The following is a 15496-nucleotide window of genomic DNA, read 5'->3' as shown; positions in this document are numbered from 1 at the left end:
GATTCTCCAGGCAAGAATACTGGAGGCCATGCCCTCCTTCAGGGCATCTTCCTGACACTTCTTAAGAAGGTAGAAATAAGTGCATATCGTACACTGCAGTTTAGCCAAACGTTTATGGAACCTTGACTTCCCTGGTGGTTCAGACGGTAAAGCATCTGCCTATAATGCGGGAGACCCGGGTTCAATCCCTGGGTCGGGAAGTACCCTGGAGAAGGAAATGGCAACCCACTCCAGGACTCTTGCCTGGAGAATCCCATGGATGGAGGAGCTGGGTAGACTACAGTCCACGGGGTCACAGAGAGTCGGACACGACTGAGCGATTTCCCTTTCCCTTATGGATCCTCTGGTGGATGCCAGACACGGTGCTTCTTTAGCACCAGAGATTTAAACGAAGACGTGTGTTTGAAGTCTGGGGTGTGAAATAGATAATGTAAACAATTTTATTTTTAATTTTTGTCCAAAAATATTGGATTTTCTTTTTTTAGCACTTAAGAAGGTACAATTAATTATACTGGAAAATCCACTTATATGGAAGAGCTCATTCCCTGGAGAAATGATTTGTTGCTATGAATTACTGTGAATCACAAAGCTGGATGAGGGCTGGTCAGCTAACTAGTCTCCCACCAAAGGGATAAATGTCCTGCCCTGATTTATGTATGGTATTTAATCCTTCCTTCTCTCCATTTCCAAAAAATATCACGTTGATGAGTAAGGTCGAATTTGACAGCCAAAAGGAAGCTGATATTAGTACTATATTTCTAACACTCAAATTAACACTCTGTTATGCAGTTTCAGTATGATTCTATTCTTTTTCATGTGGATGGTTCTTTTTTTTCTCTCATCAACCAGATTGCAGGTTCCTTAACATAAGAAACAAGGTCATAAAGGTGATCAGGTTAGCTCTGTGTATCTTCAGACTTGCTGTAGCTTATATTTATCCATTGTCTCTTATATGCGAGCTGTTATGCAAGGCATTTTTCATGTTAGCTCATTTAATCTTTATATTGTCTCAAAGAATCTCATGATATAGATATTGCCAATATTTTCACACCTTGAGGACTGAGAAACTTGAAGCTCGGTGATTTTTGTTAGGTAACTGATGTCTCTACATCTTGTCAATGAACTTGAATTCAGGTCCTGAATAGCATATTGAATCATGGGTTTTAGCCATGCCTGTCTTTCATCTTCTCCTGAAGTCCAGTATCATCTCAGAATATTTTTTAGATCTTGAATTATTTATTTTCCTTTTGTCATTTAGACCCTAGCTTATAGATCAAGTTTCACATCTGTTCTGCAGCTTAGCACCCAAAAAAGAAGTTTTATATATGATAGAGCCAGGGTGCATTTTTCTTTATCCTTCGGTTATTTTTCTTTTCCTACTCACATAGCTTGTGGTTAAATTATTTTCCTTAGACTTTTGTACTAAAATAATTTGCCTTTGGGGAGAAGCCAAGCATGGACCATTTTCAATTCTCTACAAGATTGTTTTTTTAAGCAGCTCAAGTGAAAGAATTCCTATGTCTTACCATGGGCATTTGTATGTTGGTTACATAGGGCAGTCAGTGCTAGAATGTAGTCTCTCTTCAAAACCTTGCATCTTCTCACTTCACCTACCCTTAGGAAACAGCCCAGTAGCTACACAGAAAACAAAAGCAAGGACCCAGAAGCCCACAGTAGTTACTGTTTCCAGATTCACCTAACAGTTTGTCCCCTTTGTGTTGAGTTTGCAGTTTTAATGAAGCTATTTAATTTTCCACTTTTAGCATAGCTGTGCATAAAAATTCCTTCTTACCTTAGAGGAAACCAAGAATTGGACAGAAGAGTCCTCCAACTAAATAAAATAATTATATGGTTTACATTTGTCAAGCACACCTTGTGCCAGGAATAATGCTAAGTGCTTTATCTGCATTATTTTAGTTAAGACATATAACCCTCTGTGATAGACATTTTATTCATCAGTTCAGTCACTCAGTCGTGTCCGACTCTTTGCGACCCCATGAATCGCAGCACGCCAGGCTTCCCTGTCCATCACCAACTCCCGGAGTTCACTCAAACTCACGTCCATTGAGTCAGTGATGCCATCCAACCATCTCATCCTCTGTCGTCCCCTTCTCCTCCTGCCCCCAATCCCTCCCAGCATCAGAATCTTTTCCAATGAGTCAACTCTTTGCAGGAGGTGGCCAAAGTACTGGAGTTTCAGCTTTAGCATCATTCCTTCCAAAGAACACCCAGGACTGATTTCCTTTAGGATTGACTGGTTGGATCTCCTTGCAGTCCAAGGGACTCTCAAGAGTCTTCTCCAATACCACAGTTCAAAAGCATCAATTCTTTGGTGCTCAGCTTTCTTCACAGTCCGACTCTCACATCCATACATGAGCACTGGAAAAACCATAGCCTTGACTAGACGTACCTTTGTTGACAAAGTAATGTCTCTGCTTTTCAATATGCTGTCTAGGTTGGCCATAACTTTCCTTCCAAGGAGTAAGCGTCTTTTAATTTCATGGCTGCAGTCACCATCTGCAGTGATTTTGGAGCCTCCCAAAATAAAATCTGCCACTGTTTCCACTGTTTCCCCATCTATTTCCCATGAAGTGATGGGACCAGATGCCACGATCTTTGTTTTCTGAATGTTGAGCTTTAAGCCAACTTTTTCACTCTCCTCTTTCACTTTCATCAAGAGGCTTTTTAGTTCCTCTTCACTTTCTGCCATAAGAGTGGTGTCATCTGCATATATGAGGTGATTGATATTTCTCTTGGCAATCTTGATTCCAGCTTGTGCTTCTTCCAGCCCAGCGTTTCTCGTGATGTACTCTGCATAGAAGTTTTCTTCATATAAAACAGATGAACCTCACTTGAAGAAGTCATTTGTCTAAGGTCACTCGGCAATAACAAATGTCACATCTAGGGCTCAGAATCAGATCAGACTGGCTCCAGAAACCTGCTCTTCATCTCTTTTTTTTTTTTAAGAAAACAAACTTTTGATTTGAAATCGTTTAGATTTACAGAAAAGTACAAAGGTATTACAGAGAGCTCATGTACGCCTCTCACCTGGTCTTTCCGTGTTAACATCTTACATTTCCATGGTACACTTGTCAAAGCTAAGAAACTGATGTTAGTACATTATTATTAACTATGCTGCAGATTCTATTTGGATTTCACCATTTTTTGCACTAAGGTCCGTTTTCTGTTCTAGGATCCAGTCCAAGGTACCACGTTGCATTTGGTTGCCCTGACCCTCTATGATGTCTGATCTATGACAGCCATTCCTTATTTTTCATGACTTTGACATTCTTGGGAAGTCCTAACCTATAGAATGCCCTTCCCCTAGCTGGGTTAGTTTGATGTTCTCTCATGATTAGACTGGGGTTATGAGCTTTTTGAAAGAATATAACAGAGGCAGAACCCTTGTTCTCAACCACTTTCTGTGTCATTTTCAGACATGCCAATATTATGAATGGGCAGAGTATTTCTCTTTTTTTAATCTATTTACATATTTATTATTTATTTAGCTGCATCAGGGCTTAGTTGTACCACAGGAGGTGGGGATCTTAGTTCCCTGACCAGGGATTGAACCCAAATTCCCTGCCTTGGAAGGCAGATTCTTAACCCCTGGAACAGCAGGACAGTCCCAGGCAGAGCATTGCTGTTTGCCATTCTACCACAGAATGAACTACAGCTCTAGTGTGATACTGGGAGAAAAGAAGGGTGTTCATTTAAAAGTATGAAATAATTAAAAGTCTCATAATGGCGTTCTTATTTCCATTTGACAATTGATAGCTTGATAATTAATGTCAGCACTGAGAATTTCCTAATAAAGTGATGTGTGAGGTGAAGAGAAGTTCCAATATTTTCGTGCTGGAAATTTTTCCAAGAGAAGTAAGCCAAAAGATGGTAAAAACTCTATTTAGAGAAATTACCTTTAGTACAATTTATGATAATAAAACATTTGGAAAGAGCCTAAATGCCTAACAAGTGAGGAATATTTATACAAATTACGGTACATTCCCATAATGGTTTATTATACAACCTTTTAAAATGATGTTTGTAAAAGGTGGTGATAGTATAGACACTATTTAGTGGGAAAAACAAGATGTAACATTGCATGTTCATTACAGTCACAGCTAACAATTGTCCAAAAATGACTACAAGAAAATACACTAACATATCAACAGTGATTGTCTTTGGGTAGTGGGAATATAAAGAAGAAAGTTTTACTTTCTTCTGCTTCTCTATACATTCCATGCAATTAGGGTGTTTGTGTTTTTTTCAAAAACTGTGTTTTTTCAAAGGAATATACTCTTTAATCACTAAAAGAATATTCTGTGAATTGAAAAGGTGATTACACGGAAGGATCTTTGAGAGCAAGATGCATCAATTGAGCTTCATTCTGTCCCTAACCCCTAAGCTCTAACAGTCCCCGCGGTCGGAGCTAACTCTGAGTGTGGGGGATTGAGAAGAGGTAGGAGGCGTTCCACCACTGCCCGCCTGACACCACCAGCACGCCCGTGCACACACCCCGTGTACACACTCCCAGTTCTTCAACAGCTCTCCAAAGACAAAGGGTGTACCTGCAGCAGCTCGACTGGAGGCTGAGGCGGAGGTGGACCCTTATCAGCTCTGTGATCCTGAATCAAGAGGCAGTGTAGAGAGGGGGTTAAGGGCAGTCCCACTGCCTGGATTTAAGCATTAGGCAGGTTATTTAACTCTCTGTGCCTCTGTTTCCTCATCTACAAAATGAGGATAATAATAATATCTACCTTTGAGACTTGGGGCCTCTCGACTTAAAAAATTAATACCTGTAAAGTGCTTAGAACAGCGCGTGGCTCACAGTAGTATTCAGTGGGTGGTATTTAATATAATGGCTTGTGACTGAACAGTTACTTTTTCCCCTAGGAATTCAACAATCCTCTACTAGATGATTTCTCAGGTAATCTCCAGCTCAAAAATGCTGTGATCCACTCTCCAGAGGCTGTGTGCTTAGTCGCTCAGTGCTGTCTGACTTGGCGACCCCATGGACTGTAGCTGTCCAGGCTCCTCTGTCCGTGGGATTCTTCAGGCAAGAATACTCGAGTGGGTTGCCATTCCCTTCTCCAGGGGATCTTTCTTACCCAGGGATCGAACCTTCGCCGCCTACATCTCCTGCATCAATAGTGGATTCTTAATCACTGGGCCACCAGGGAAGTCCTTTCCAGAGGCTACATCTTTTCAAATTGTGACTCTGAAAAATATGTATGGTTTAAATGTGGCTAGAAGCTCACTAATATCTATTCAAATGGAAGAATAGTGTATAAATCTCTGCTTTAATTTCTAAAACTCACAAAAGCATGTCTCCAAAGGACCTCCAGCTGAAGGCCATAGCTCCTGGTTTTTCATGCTGGATCATGTTTAAAAAAAGAAAGAATTTGGTTTTGCCAGACTGGATGAATTCTTACAGCCAAAAACTCAAAGTTCTTTTGTGGCCACATCTGACATGATTTAACATTTTGGACATTTTATAAAGAAGTAGTTCATTAAAAAAAAAAAGTGGCGATCTAAGAGCAGATGGAAGGATGTATTCTAGAAGGCCCATTCTCAGTTCTCTGGAAGGTGACAGGACTCCTCCTGCCACAGGGGAAATGGGGAAAGCAATCCAGGTCAGGCATCTGGATCTGGCATTCAGAAGGCCAGACCTCCCTGTGTTGCCTCTGTTCTTGGTATCATCTGTTGAGGTTATAAAACCCTTCCTTTCTCACACTCCTTCTGTTTCCCTTCCCCTGCCAGGCTGCGTGCTCTGGAATCGGCACTTCCTGTGTGGTGCCCCTCTCTTCTGGCTCACAGTGGTCAGAACTGTGGGACTGAGACTCATGCCCTGCCTGGGTGCTTCTCACCCGTGCCCTGACCATACATAGTGTCCCAGAGAGGTTTACTCAACAACTCCATGGTTCTTTCCATAACCTGGGGGGCAGGGGTGAGGACCAAACCCATTTCCTCAGTAAATTTAAACTCTCATCACTGCTCTCACTTCCTCATTCAGTCTTATTCTCCACCTCTCTCTTGCTCTCTATTCTTTCTCCTTCTCTCTCTTTCAGCTGCTCTTACTCCCTCTTTTCACGGGCACCACTGGGAACATCAATGCTAGCACACAAATCGAAGAGAGCCAAAGTTCAAAGGCCATCTTTTTCAGGAAGCCAAGTCCGGTTGTAGTACTGATGTCTTTCCACCCCCATTGATGGGAAGGGGTTTCAGGATACATGGTTCATTCCAGAAAAAGGGTAAGCTGCAGGGAAGAAATGTTGGCAGGCAGCTACTGCTGACCCAGTCCGTCTACTGCTGTACATGGACAAATTTTTGGTGAAAGCACCCATGCTGGGCTTCCCTCCACAGAGTTCACCCAGTTCCGAGTCACTGTGCATGTATGTTTGTGTATGGATGAGTTTGTGTATGAATATATTTATGTACGTGTGTATGTATACATGCACATATGTATGTGTGTATGTAAAGGTAGGTATGTATCTGTGTGTGGGTAACTTTTCATGGCTGCTACATGCTAGCATCTCCCTTAACATTATAAAACGATTATTCAGTTTCTTCAAAGGCCACTCTGAGTAGCAGACGATGCTAAGATTTGGGAAGGCAGGAGAATGGCCACTGAGTCAGAGATGATTTTTTTTTTAATCAAATAGTTCGTTGCAATTTTGAAGTTTTGGATTTCTCCTTTCATCTTTACCTTCCCCTTCAAATCCTTTAATGATAAGAAAAAGTGAAGTTTGGTGCCAGCTAAACTTTTTAAGTGGTGTGGAAATGAAGATAGTACCAAGTAAAAGAATTCAGATATTACTAAGATTTTTTTTGGTTTTGAGGTGTTGTAGATAAATGTATTTATGTGCCTAGTGGGGAATCCAATATTATGAATATTAAAAAAGGGGGCAATAAAAAGGGTATGTAAAATATGTATGAAGAAAAGGTGTATAAAAATTTGCCCTTATGCACGGAACTCTGTTTCTAAGTGCCAAGCACAGAAAGCCGCTAAATAAAATCTTTGCAATTGTTAAAAAAAAAAAAAAAAGAAGTAGTTCATTAATTTATTTGAGGTGGTAAGCATTGTGGAACTAGGAATGCCAAGCCCTCAATATTTAATTCAATATTAAGAATAATACCAGTATAGGTGAGGCAGCTTGACTTGTTCATGGGTTAGTGGATACAGAGAAACTATTGAAAAGCTTAACCTCCAGAACACTTAAAATTTGGGGAAGAGTTTGGCTAGTGAAATGAATATTTGGGTTTGAGGACTTAGCTTTGGGATATTATCAAAAAACATCCTTGGCACCTGGTTGGTGACCATGGCCAAGAAGCTGTGAAGACGGAGAACTGAGGTCCAAGGTGAAAGCACCACCCTCTTAATGGAGAGATCTGGGTCCCCCAAGGAAGTTTGTTCTTGCTGGGGGGTAGCTCTTAGTGTCCGACCCGGCCCACTGAGGGCCCAGACAGCAGGGACCCAGTCCGTTTATATGGAGCAAAGAGGAAAGAGTGTCTTGGACTCACAGCAAGAATGTAATCCAACCTATGTATTTTGGATTTAAATTAATCCCAAATCAAGTCAGTTCAAGAAAGGATGTTTTAACCCCACTGAGATGAGTTTATAACTTCTACAGAAACACACTTGCAAAGCATTTTGCAGCCTCCAGTGCTGGAATCACCTTTGGAGCCCGACAGACCTGGGTTTGAATCCCAGATCCACAGTTTGTGAATTTGAGATGAGGGAAGGGGCTTCCCTGGTGGTCCAGTGGTTAAGAAACTCCCTGCCAATTCAGGGGACAGGGGTTTGATCCCTGGTCCAGGAAGATCCCACATGCCACAAGGCAGCTAAGCCCATGTGCCACAAGTACTGAAGCTCACGTGCCTAGAGCCTGTGCTCCCCGACAGGAGAAGCCACCACAACAAGAAGCCAAGAGCAGCCCCCACTCACCACAGCTAGAGAAAGCCCACTCACAGCTATAAAGGTCCAAGCCTAGCCAATAATAATAATAATAATAATAAAAAGCTGGAGAAAACAGGGACTTCTCTGATGGTCCAGTGGTTAAGAATCTGCCTTTCAATGCAAAGGACATGGGTTCGATCCCTGGTTGTGGAACTAAGATTCCATATTCTACAAGGCAGCCAAGCCCCTGAGCTGCAGTGAAGCTCCCGCATATCACAGCTAAGACTCAACGCAGCCAAATAAATATTTTTTTAAAGAAGAAAATAAATTATCCCACAGTTTAAAAGAGAAAGAGTGGGGCAAATTACTTACGTTTTCTGTTCCCCCAGCTCCTTCTTAGAGATGCTGGGAAGCTAATGTAAAATTCTGTTTCAAAGTGCTAAGCACAGAGCTGGTCACAGAGTGAGCGTCAGTAAGTGGTGGCTGGTGGTGTTTTGTCTTTGCTCATTACAGCCGCTCTTTAGGTGGTTGCTGCTGTGGCCTCACTTTTCAGATGAAGAAAGCGAGGCTTAGAGAAGCTGCGTTCAAGAGCAGATATACAGAAGCAGAGGAAGTGCCAACCTGCAAGGCCCATCTTCAGACGTAACTTCTCGGCCTTCCCATTGCAGAAGGAAGTGCTTTCTCTGAATGCAGCACCAATGTGTACATATCCATCCTAAACTCCCTAGCTATCCCTTCCCCCCATACTGGCCCCGGCAACCATACCTTCTTTCCCTAAGTCTGTCGCGTTCTGTTTTGTAAATAAGTTCATTTGTGTCTTTTCTTTTTAGATTCCACGTATAAAGGATGTCGTATGATGGTTTTCCTTCTCTGTCTGACTTAACTTCACTCAGTATGACAATCTCTAGGTCCGTCCATGTTGCTGTAAATTGCTTTTTGAGTGTGCGCTTGGGAAACCAGCTATTGCACCCAGAAGCTCTGGCAAAATAGGGATGAGGCTCTAAGTTATGCCATCCCAGATTTTCTGATCCAGACCAGAAACAGTTAAAGAGCTGGTGAGAACAGGTCAGCAGTGTGGCCAGTCCCCATAGGCACAGGCAGGAGAGTGTGAAAGAGACCGAGGCCCAGAGTCAAGACTGCGTGGCCAGTCTGTTTGGGGCTTGGGGCGGTAGAGACCCAGTGCTGGGCTTCCCCGTGGCTCAGCGGGGAAGAATCCGCCTGCAACGTCAGAGGCGCAGGAGATGTGGATTTGATCCCTGGGTCAGGAAGATCCTTCTGGAGAAGGGCATGGCAACCCACTCCAGTGTTCTTGCCTGGAGAATCCCATGGACAGAGAATCCTGGTGGACTACCGTCCACAGCGTCACAAACAGTTGGACACGACTGAAGTGACTTAGCACACATATACACAGACCCAGTACCACGGCTGTCTGAAAACTTGAGTGTCTGAAGCCTTCCAGGTGCCCTGGATCTGCCAACAGTGGGCTCAGTTTTGTTCAGCAAAACCCTTTTCCCTTGTTGCTAGCCGGGGTTTCCAGTTGCAGCGAGTCCTCATCATTCCTCCCGAAACCAAAGGAGACTCTCTGTCGGTCATTATTCATGCTTCTGAACAGACTTCCACATCCAGCCGGTCTGCCTTTGAGCAGCAGGCAGGCATGCCGCCCGCCGCCGCCCACCGCCCCCCACCCCCCCCCCCCCCCCCCGCAGTCCAGGAGAGAGTGTCAGAATGCCAGCAAATTCAAGCATTCTCAGCCACCTGGGTCACCCTGGCGAAGAGGCTGGGACCACCCAGTCCCCTGTTTCTACAGCCACAGAAAAAAAGACCAAGCAGATATTGGAACCAGAAAGTCCGATGCCTGAGCCCCTCAGGCTGGTGCCCCAGGGGCCTTGGGATGGGAAGTGCAATGTCTTTCCAGCAGCCTGAGTTCTCCTGCACCTCCACCTCTGGGCTCGTGTCCCTCACTTGGCACAGACTCTGACTTCCTCGTTTGCTAGTGCTATGCGTAGTGTGCCCAGGCCTCATTTAACTGTCCCCTTCTCCAGGCAGTATCAGGAATCACATTTCTTTCCTTTGAGGCTTCAAGCTATTTAATTTCTTTTTGCTGATCACTTTATTATGAAATAGTTCAGACATAGGAGAAAGCAATGGCAACCCACTCCAGTACTCTTGGCTGGCAAATCCCATGGACAGAGGAGCCTGGTAGGCTGCAGTCCATGGGGTCGCTAAGAGTTGGACACGACTGAGCGACTTCACTTTCCCTTTTCACTTTCATACATTGGAGAAGGAAATAGCAACCCACTCCAGTGTTCTTGCCTGGAGAGTCCCAGGGATGGGGGAGCCTGGTGGGCTGCTGTCTCTGGGGTCGCACAGAGTCGGACACGACTGAAGCGACTTAGCAGCAGCAGCAGCAGCAGTTCAGACATAGAAAAAATACAGAGTATCTGCAACCATCATCCAGCTTGAGAAATAAAACATAAATACATCTGATGCTTGCTCTATTCCCCTCCGTCATCAGGGTCCCTTCCCTTTTGCCATCCCTAGTGTAATCACTGTCATAATCTTGGGGTTCCTGTGTATGCTTTAATGCTTTTATTGCATACGGATTTATTCTTATATGAGTCTTTTTGCATATGTTTAAATGTCTTAGCAATTATATCAAATGTAGGTATCCGTCAACTTCCTCATTTCTAAGGTGAGTTTGGTGAGAGTATCTACCTTCAAAGGGTTGTCATGAGGACTAAATGAGTTAATACCTGCAAATTAGATTAAGTGAAAAAATAATAATAGCTAATTAGCTATTATTTTTTCACTTAATGTGTTTCATGAATTAGCCATATAATACACTTACTTTTAGACTGCTGCTGCTGAGTCGCTTCAGTCGTGTCCGACTGTGCGACACCATAGACGGCAGCCCACCAGACTTCCCTGCCCCTGGGATTCTCCAGGCAAGAACACTGGAGTGGGTTGCCATTTGCTTCTCCAATTTCTATATATAACATTCTGTTGTAACAGTAAAGTGAAATGTACTTCTCCATGCTTCTGTTGATGAAAATTTCATTGTTTCCAATCTCTACTATTAGCCATAATTTTGAAATCAACATTCCTGCATGTCTCCTTGTGCATGGGCAAGTTTTTTCTGACCTCATATAATTGAATAGTGTAGAATTGCTGATTTATATCTTTCACATATTTTAACTCACTTTTGGCTACTATTATAATTATACTTGTGTGTGTGTGTGTGTGTGTGTGTGTGTATGCACAAGTCTTATCATTTCTAGCAGATTATAAGCTCTTAGAAGACAGGCAGTGGCATTCAGTCATTAATTGATTCATTTAACAAATATGTGCTCAGCACCCATTATAGGCAGAATGCAAAGATTAAATGTTCTCTGTGCTCTAGGAGACACAGGGCACATGAAATCAGACTGGTGATCATTTCAGAAGGGAAGGTTATCGCTGAATGTTTGTAATGGTTTTGTATATATGCTGTCTCAGTCAAGCCCTTCATTAATGGCACCACTGCTTGTGGGGTACCTGGATGCCAAGCCATTAATCTTGATGAGTTCAGGTTCCGCCAATGACAAAGAATTATTTTATTGTGTTTAAAAGCACAGCCGAGGGTTCCAATTCCAGCATCATATATGAACTGCATGAATTTGTACAAAGGATTTAACTTCCTCAAGTCCTCGGTTCCTGATCTGTTTTTGTTCAGTTGCTCCGTCCTGTCCAGCCCCATGGACTGCAGCATCCCAGGCTTCCCTGGCCTTCACTATCTCCCGGAGTTTGCTCAAACTCGTTTCCATTGAGTCGGGGATGCCATCCAACCATCTTATCCTCTGCCGCCCCCTTGTAACTGGTGCTAATAATAGTATCTGTCCAAAAGGGGACTGAAAACGCAGGGAACGTATTTGGCACAGTGCCTGACACAGAAAAGGTGCTCAACAGTTGGTTTCTCTAATAATGATCATGTTGATTACATTACCCATGAACCAAAAGATGCATATCATTAAAAAAAAAAAACTTATAGGGCAGTATACAGTTTGTGTGTATGGGACTTTGTCAAGAGAAGAACCACAGATTAAGTGCTTTTCTCCAGTTATCTCAGATAAGAAGTGAATTAACCTCCGCAGTGCCAGGCACTTTAAATATGTGATAGAAACATGCTTAGTAGATTGTTCAATTCTTACAACAGTCCTGTGAGGTGAAGGTGTACACAATATCCCTGGGGAGGTGGGGAGCTGTGGGAGAAATTGGTTCCAGGACCCCATCCTGCACCCTGTGGTGCATCCTGCACCTTTTATAAAATGGTGTAGTATTTGCATGTGCTGTGCTGTACTTAGTCACTCAGTTGTGTCCGACTCTGCAACCCTATGGACTGTAGCCTGCCAGGCTCCTCTGTCCATGGGGATTCTCCAGGCAAGAATACTGGAGTGGGTTGCCATGCCCTCGGCAGTATTTGCAAATCCTTCCATATACTTTTAAAGCACCTCTAGGTTCAGTTCAGTTCAGTAGCTCAGTCGTGTCCGACTCTTTGCGACCCCATGAATCGCAGCACGCCAGGCCTCCCTGTCCATCAACATCTCCTGGAGTTCACTCAGACTCATGTCCATCGAGTCAGTGATGCCATCCAGCCATCTCATCCTCTGTCGTCCCCTTCTCCTCCTGCCCCCAATCCCTCCCAGCATCAGAGTCTTTTCCAATGAGTCAACTCTTCGCATGAGGTGGCCAAAGTACTGGAGTTTCAGCTTTAGCATCATTCCTTCCAAAGAAATCCCAGGGCTGATCTCCTTCAGAATGGACTGGTTGGATCTCCTTGCAGCATTAATCTTGTATTAAATATTGTAAGTAACGTTACTTACAATATTTAATACAAGATTAATGCTATGCGAATAGCTATAAATACAATCTAAGTGCTAAAATACATGCCATTTTAGACATCAGCACGTCTAGGATGTCATCAAAAATTTTTGCATTTTTCATTGCGCTGTGAACCATCAGCGTATTACCTAATTTGAAATTTTAGAATGTTACCAGTTGCTACCTCTTCTCTATGAATGTATATTCACAATGTATTTTATCTAAGCTTTATTTAGAGAATGGGGTTTTGTTTTGCTTTCTAATTTGTTTCAGCCCACAAATTTGACTCTAAATACCAGAAACAATCAGAAGCTCCTTGCATCTCTTGACCCCTCTTCTGGGTGCTGGGACAGGCTTCCCAGCCCAGGAGCTCTGGGGGCAGCGGCACACTCGAACCTCTAGAGGGAGCTTAGTGGGTATTTGAGTCTGCTGCTCGGCCTCTGGGCAAAACTGCATTTGAATCATACTTGAAAACATCATTCTTGTGAATGGATTCTCAGAGAAAAATGCAGCATCATTTCCCAAAATAGATTCAGACACTGCCCAGGTTGCTTCCATCACATGCATACTTAATTTTCCTAGAATTCACTTTTCATTTCAGAGTGGTCTCCAGCTCCCCGCAGTGGCCCCTCCTAGGAATTTTCTCCAAAGTGAAGCCAGCGCGTTAGGACTCTCAGAGACACATAGCCCTATCTTTTGACTGCCTCTTCGTTCCTCCGCAAGAAACAGGCATAACATTTCACAAATAATGAGCTGCAGCTGAGCTTTAACCTACTAGATTCATTGCAGAATGTTTCTCTCTAATAGATACTTTCTATTATTTAAAAACTTTTTCATTTGTAATCTTGAATTTAAGGGGTGTACTGCTTATGCTTAAACTAATCAATTCTGAATACAGTGTATTTATGTTCCTGACCAAACAACAGCCTGGTGCCAAGTGTTTGGGAAATAACCTGACAGGTACATTTGACTTAAAGGGGCAGTCATGGCGTGATCTTCACTCTAGCAAGAAAGAAAAATGATTCTGGGACCTCCGTCTCTTTCTGAAGGGCAGAAGGCAGATGAAGCTGTTCTCAAATATCAGATAGAGTGAGAAGTAGACTTGTTCTGCAGCTCCAAAAGGCCGACCAAGGGCATATGGGCAGAGTTGATCATGAGACCAACTTTTGCTCAGTGTAAAGAAAAACTGTTCAGAACACATTGACTTCTCTGTTTCTGGAAGTGCTTGATGGGAAGCTGAAAAAGCATCTACCGAAGGGATGGGAAGGACCCTCTTAGCTCCCTTCAAGCTCTAAGATTCTGTAAATCTTAAAGGGAAGGACTGACTTGCCTAGTTTGCTTCTTTCTGATGATACTGACCTGACTCAGGGGAGATACTTTTCCCTGTAGTGGAAAAACTCCATCACTTAACTCCTTCGTGTTATAAGTACTATGGGATCAGAAGGAGTGACTGACAGTGTGCACGGCGGGAGGAGAGCTGGGGGAAGGGGTTAGGGAGGCTTTCCTAAGCCGAGAGCAATGAAAAAGGAGAGGAGTTAGAGGAAGCTGCAAGATTCCATTCAAAGGTGTGAGAAAATAGGAAACCTTGGTTTATTTAAAGCATTATGTGTTTTCTGTAATGGCTTAATGCTGTAAGGGTAGAAGTAGAGATTAACAAGTAGGGGTAACATCTGAAATATTTAATGACCTATATGGCAGTTAGCTAAATGAATCAAAACAGAGGCCAGACATTTCACAGCCATTTCACATTTCTGCTGGAATATCTGGTAAATATCAGCCCAATCAATAAGTCTGAAAAGTAATTGTTTTACCAGAATATTCCCCCCAAAGAAGGACCACTGTCATAATTGCAATTTAGAAAGATAACTCAGAGGAGACTGAATTGCTAAAATTCTTAATGACTGGGAATATAAGTTGAATCATGTATAAATTCAGCCAGTTTCAAGAAGCAATTCTACACTGAACCGTAAACCCAGCTATGAAAAATAAGCCTATCCCTCAGTCCAGAATAACAACAATAACAAAATCCACCATGCGCCAAGATGAAAATCAAGCTGCCGGTTTACAAGAAATGTAACCCTATCCCCGTCTCTTGTTGTCAGCGCCAGACTGGTTTTCAGGCAGAGCCTGGTTTGGCGTTGATCACGGAGTGAATTTGCTGAAAACAGCAGCCTCACATGTTTACAGTTCTTTCTGCTGGTGAGGCATGGATTAGAAAAAGAAATAGGGGTGATTAAAACAGGAATGGTAAACACCAGATAATCCAAAGCCAGACGAGTGACCTCCAGCTCAAAGTCAGTCAGCCAACCAAAGTCACTCCACTGCTCCTCTCTCCTTTTTCCTTGTGGGAAGAGTCACAGCACCAAGGACTGTCAGCTTCCATTGGGTAAAGGTGGGTTTTCCCATCATCCCCATGTGAGAATGTGAGGGCTGGGAAGCATCTGGTGAGCATCAGTCCATGAGGTCGGCAGGGATATCTGGGGGGCCTGTCAGGCTCCTGGAGCCCAGCATAGGGGAAGTCTGGAAGCAGAATGTGAAAGCACTGGAGGGGCCCTGAAAATAGCTTCAGCAAAGACCAGCCGCTGATGGATTCTCTAGGGTCAAGGCCAGGGTTCCATATGAGTGGCATTTAGCTGTGTGGCTGTTGGTGACTAGAAACACCCCCTCCCCTTTTCTGTTCACAAAGAGAACCATAGGAAAGCATGTCCCTGAGATGTTTCCCCAAACTTCAGCTCAGCCCAG

The 15496-nt window shown here is 43.3% G+C and overlaps 1 protein-coding gene across 3 annotated transcripts in view; it reads left to right on the top strand.

Moving 5' to 3' along the window:
- The window catches only part of ME3 (malic enzyme 3), a 222282-nt gene that overhangs the window by 50824 nt on the left and 155962 nt on the right, over positions 1-15496 (top strand). The gene's annotated exons all lie outside the window — the stretch shown is intronic.

This window comes from Bos indicus x Bos taurus, chromosome 29 (assembly GCF_003369695.1).
Source record: "Bos indicus x Bos taurus breed Angus x Brahman F1 hybrid chromosome 29, Bos_hybrid_MaternalHap_v2.0, whole genome shotgun sequence".
NCBI classification, from domain to species: Eukaryota; Metazoa; Chordata; class Mammalia; order Artiodactyla; family Bovidae; genus Bos; species Bos indicus x Bos taurus.
This window is presented reverse-complemented; position numbering and strand designations above follow the sequence as displayed.